This window comes from Cynocephalus volans, chromosome 7 (genome assembly GCF_027409185.1).
Source record: "Cynocephalus volans isolate mCynVol1 chromosome 7, mCynVol1.pri, whole genome shotgun sequence".
In the NCBI taxonomy this organism is placed as follows: Eukaryota; Metazoa; Chordata; class Mammalia; order Dermoptera; family Cynocephalidae; genus Cynocephalus; species Cynocephalus volans.
This window is the reverse complement of record NC_084466.1, coordinates 155,793,428-155,799,427: the sequence shown is the minus strand read 5'-3', so window position 1 is coordinate 155,799,427 and position 6,000 is coordinate 155,793,428.

Genomic DNA, 6,000 nt, shown 5'->3' with positions numbered 1-6,000 from the left:
GGGCCGGCAGCGTGGACTGTGACAAGCCTCTGGGGCTTGAGATGCCCACTACTAAGAGACGTCCATTGCCTTTGAGGGTCTGATGTGCAGCTTTCCCTGACTCAACAACAGTTGAAATTACAATTTTCTGACTTTACGATGGTGCAAAAGTGATATGCAATAAGTAGAAACTGTACTTGGTGCACTCAAACAACCATTCTGCTTTTCACTTTCAGTCTAGTATTTAATAAATCGCATGAGATATTCAATACCTTATTATAAAACAGGCTCTGTGTTAGGTTATTTTGCCCAACTGTAGGCTAATGGAAGGGTTCTGAGCGTGCTTAAGGCAGGCTAAGGTAAGCTGTGATGCCCGGTAGGTTAGGTGTATTAAATGCATTTTCGACTTTCAATATTTTCAACTTGCGATGGCCTTATTGGGAGTGACCCGATCCATAACGGAGGAGCATCTGTAATTGGTGCAGGGTGTGGCCTGAGCACTGTGAGTCTTTCCAAAGCTTTCCGGGTTGTTCTAATGTGCAGCCCAAACTGAAGAGTTACTGCTCCTGAGCCCTGTGCAGGCTTTAGGGCTTACATCTCAAGCAAAGTGGCCTCCAGCAGGCTGCAGGCTTCTCTTCATCTGAATAATGGCTTTTTCTATTGTTTATGGCAGATTTTTCTTCATTGCTCCAATCTGTTTTATAAAAGAGTTGAAATGTAATTTTCTGGTTAGCTTATATTTTACATGAAAAATGGCTAGTCTGAATCAGACAAAATGGAAAACGTCTTTCAAAGGGTAACGACCCCTGTTTAGTCAAAGGGCAGCTTCCCTGTCTCACTGCAAGAGGAGGGAACAACTCATTTCCCCTACATTGATTTTCTTCGGGGTTTCTTTCCCCTACTAAAGAAAACTTACATGCAAAGAGTTTGTTGGGTAAAACAGAGGTGTCCGTCCAGGTCTGGAGACACTTTGGACCTCAGATTCCCTCTGTTCATGGAGTGACTGAGAATTGGGCCGTGTGCACAGCCTTACAGTAGATCTGGAATTCTGAGAAGAAATTCTAGATGGGTGGGGACTTGCAGCAGGGTGCCTGCCATGAAAGTGCAGCACTATTTTGCATTTGAAACTTTTAATGATCTGTGGTTGGTCTTAGGTCTCAGCACTACTGACATTTGGGGCGGGGTAGTCTTTGTGGTGGGGGTGTCCTGTGCATGGTGGGATTCTTAGCTGCTTCCCTGGCCTCTAGCCACCAGATGCCAGTTGTGCCTCCCTGTGGTGACAACCACACAGCTCCAGACGTTGTCTAATGTCCCTGGGTGTTGGGGCTGGGCAAAGGGGGGCAAAATCATCCCCAGTTATAAACCACCGGTCTCGGGTGATAGAGGTCACAGCTGCACCAGCTTCTCCTCAGCTGCCCTTGGGAGCACTTGGATTACTAGGAGTCTGGATTGGCTGTGGGGTCTCCCTGTGCCTCCTCAGAGTGGTCCCTATGCCAACTCCCAGCCCACATGGTGAGGCCACCGGCAGTCCTCTCTTGTGCGACCCCCTTGCAGGTCCTGAGTATGGAGTCGGTGGTCTTTAATAACAGAGGAGGCAGCTATGAGGTGGGGTGGGGTGGGGTGGAACATGCCTTCTGGAAAGATCCTGCCATAACCAAATACCACCCCGGCAGGTACAGTGGCCCTGCTGGGAAGCTTCTCTGCGCTCTGGCCTCCTGCCTGTCCCTCCCAGCCCTGGCGGCTCTGCCCTCGCGGTGGCCCCGGTTCTGATGTACAGGCTTGGGCGTGCTCATGCTTTGTTTTCTTGCAGGTTTGACTTCATATCTGGGCTCAACAGCTCCCCATTTCTGGCATCAAGACTGGCAGCTCCTGGGCACTCTGCCTGGCTAAGCCACTGGAACCGTGTCACCTCTGACTCTGAAGGGCAGCCAGGCCGTGTCAAGAGTCTGTGAGTGAATGAGGACCCTCAAGCTCCCGATGCCACCTCTCAAGACCCCATGTGAGCTTTGCTGGTCAGAACCTGGAGGACACTGGCGACCCAGGAATAGGGGCCTGGGGGAGTTCCCTCTCTGATCCGTGGATTTATTGTCTTTCTTTGTAGTACTAAAGTCATCGAAACTAGCTGAGTGCGGTGCAGCTATTTTTAAAGTACCCTTATCGCACTTTCACACGTGTTTATAGCCTGGTTCCTCGGGGATGTATTTCCCCCACTTCATGTAAATATTTCTGTTGCCTCTTTTTGAAGAGGGTTCCTTTTGATTAGACTCAGCAGGTTAATGGAATCAACTCTGCAGTGCTCAAAACTACTTCAAAAAGTATTTCCCTTTTGTCCTGTCTTTACCTTCCAGGCTACTGATTCTACAAGATGACAGCCGCAGCCTCATCCAGGGAGGGCACTCTAGAGCATGTGTCTTTCAATGGATGGCACATGGAATTTCACTGGTGTTCATGAGGGGAGGACCACATTTTCTCTTTTGGAGATTTCACATCCAGAAAGAAAAAGGCTTTCCCGGTGGGAATCCTACCCATTACATGGGCTGGGACTTCCCCAAGTTTTTCATCCTTACGGGAGTGGGCGGGCAAAGCATCAGGTCCTGCTGAGGCTTTGCTTTGAAAACCTCCTGTTCACCCTGGAGGACTAACAAGAGCCTCCACCTTCCACATCGGAAACCCTTGGGGAACCATACTGTATAGGATCAGATGTCTGCAAAGGTGCCATTCTTGCAGGAATCTCCCGCAAGTTGACCACACTGACCTCTGCAGAGAGCAGCTCCTCCGGTCACGCAGGGGGAAGGAGAGTAAAAGGAGGAAGGGGCTGGGTGGCCCCTCGAGATCCATCTGTATTCTCTGTGCTCAGAAAGATTAGGACAGTCGAATGTCCAAGCTCCATTTTTGGTACGAGGATGTGGCTTATTTTATGTGAATGTGGGTGAGAAACTGAGGCACAAGCAAATTAACGTGTTGAAACCATTTCTTCCGGCACCAAGAGGGGAAACGAAGATAAGTGAGAGGTTTTCCCTGCCCCTGTCTAGACTCAGGACAGCAACAAGTAGACTTATTTCCGATGCCAATTCCCACTGGCAGTGTCGGCCCATGAACGTAACAGAGGATCGTGAGGCTGTATCCAGGGTCATAGAACCTTGTCTCAGTTGACCCACAGGGTCTCAATGGGTCCTCAAAGGGAAGTGGTGGAATACGGCAGGTGGGACAAACAGAAATAACTACAGGACAAAAATAAATAAATAAATAAATGCTCTCAGAATTGGACTTGCAGAACACCAGAGCTCGAGCTAGAGCTGCTGTTGAGTGTGAAGAATCACAGAAGGCTCCATTTAGGATAAAACATTAGTGCTTCTTACCTCTTGTTTGTAAGGGTGGTCTGTGATGGGGTGTTAGTGCATCCCAGTGAATTCCCCAATGAGATAATAACAGGCCGTTCTGGTTCTACCAGATGTCCGTGTTTGTGTAGTCTGAAGATAGAAGCCACAGAGCGAGAAAGGCAGATGGCTTATTGGGCAAATCTGTACCCAGCGTGCCTTTGGGGAAATGAGTGAGGGCTCAGTTGGTTCACCGCTGCAGGGACCGTGTTGTGTTCTATGGGGCTGATGACCCCATCGCACACTTGCAGACCCTTGGTATCCACCCCTGGCTGAGCCCTGCCCTCACTTAGATTTAATCTGCTTCTTTGGGTCCTGGGTTCTGGACCTTCTAAGGTCATCTGCTGCTATATTTCTGGGCAAACACCAAAGCTTCCTGGATGGATAAAAGTGCATGTAAATGCAACATTGCAGGGGAAACCACCCATCTGGCCCAGCTGATCTGTTTTCTTGGCGATGTTCTCAAATCTGTGAAATGGTTTTAAATCACCTCCTAAAATCCCAGCAGATATTAAACAGTAGTCTTTAAAATGATTAGGAAAACTTGATACGCAATGGGAAAGTTCCTCTCTGAGTTCTACTTTTGTTCTCTCTTAGGCTGTAAGTACAGGATTGATTAGCGCAGCCCTCGGGGGGCTAAACTCGCAGCCTCCTTCCTAACAGTGAAGTGGGAACCATCCCAAGAGTCTTACAGGCGACAGGCTGGGCCCATCCCTCAGACACCTAGGTAGGACCTGCCCCCCAGGGGTCCACTGACTACATGGCGGTTAACCATGGTGATGGCTAAAAACAATTCACCAGATGGTTGTAACATTACTGTACTGTGAAGCCTTTGTTTCTCAGTTTCCGTTGCCTGAAGATACTGTTTGGTTTGACTTAAAATGGCAATTGTATTTTTACCAGATATGAAACACAAATTATTTCTAAATAATTCTCATAGCAAATGACTATAAGAGATAGCTACATGACAAAGTTATATGAATCCCTCTTTACAGTTTCCCAGCCCTCATGCAGAGTGAGTGTCTTGTGTGTCTTGTTTGATTCTTGTGGTTTGACAAAGACTCTCTCCTTGGCTAGACTTCAGTCAGCCTCCTTTGAACCCTCTTTTTGACCAGACCTTGAGCTGGACCTGTCCTGTCTTTGGCTTGCCCAGCCCTGTCTTAGCAAGAATCCCTCCAAGTTCCTCTGGTCAAGTTCCTCACCCTCCGCCTTTGAAGTATAAGTCCTTGGCCTGCCTTTAGCAAGAATCCTGTTAGGTTGGTTTAGCAAGAACCCCTTGACCCTTGATGTTCTCAGTAATTTTCCACCCACTCACCCCTCTCACCCTGCTCCTTGGCTATCAGCCCCCCTTGTCCTTGTGTTCAAGTTGAGCTCCCTACTGCAATAGTCATGGATAAAGTCTTCCTTATCTTTCAGTCGAGTGTCAGAAAAGCTTTCTAGGCTACTCTCTAAAATCAACAAAGCAAACATTGCCCCGTATTTTACTGAAAAAGATACTGAAGCTCTCATTGTTCAGTTCTGCAGAGCCAGTGACAGTGCTGGGACTGGAGCTGTGGCCCCGACGTGTGGTTGGCAGGGTCACTTCTGGCGTTGCAGACTATACAATCTGCCGTATCGCTCTCAGCCAGAATCTGTGTTTCCTTAGTTGACTACACATGGCCAGGAAAGTCCACTAGACATGTCAGGGGAAAGGGACCAGTCATGACAAGGGCAGGGGAGGGGGGAAGGGGAGGAGAAGGGTACTTCTTTGACCTCTGGGCCCCCCAGTGACCAGGTTTCCCCGAGCTTCAGGTAAAGCTGTGGTTCCTCTTGTAACCAGTTTCTGTGTCTACTCCTGGAAGTGATTCTTAGGATGGGTGTTTACCCCCACATATCTTCCATCTAGAATGAATGGAAAGGGCATCTGTGTCTGTCTCTGTTACCTGCACATGCTGCTTAACTTCTTTGTGCTTTAGTCTTCTCTTGTGTTCAATACAGGAGGCAGCCAGCTCTCAGGCTAATTCCGGTTATAAAATTCATTGAGTCTGGTACTAAACACCATTGATTTTGGAAAAGGGGTAAAAGATACAGGAAGGGGAGAGAACCCAGTTTCTGACAGAATTGAAGTCAGGGGCTCAGCTCCCTTTCTCATTTTTTTCTTTTTTTTTTTCTTCCCATCTGTGTCAGCTGCCTGTGAGCTATCAATAAACGTGACTCAATACCCCAAGTGATGCTGTACTTGGCCTTTCTAGAATGTGCAGTGAGGAACTCATGGTCTGAACACTAGTAGGAAGTTTAGCTCCCACGCTCATGCCTCTGCTGAACCTCACACACGTATATACACGTAGCCTACAGTGCACTTACTGGTGAAAGACGTTCAAATCAAAATGTGCTAACTGGATTGCAGGGTAGGACAGGAGGCAAGGCAAGGTAGGACACATCTCTGGGTTCCATGTTAAACTCTCACTGGTGCCCTGGTCACAGACTCTTGGGCCACTGGCTGTAATTCAACAGGAGAATCAATCTTCATTTGCAGGTCTGCAACAGAGACTAACAAGCTCCTTTACTCATTGCCTGGGCTGCTTAGGCACCCTGCTGGGTCTTTTTTTTTTTTTTTTTTTCACAGAAAAAAACAAACAGCTTTATTTTCATGTCATGAGTGTTT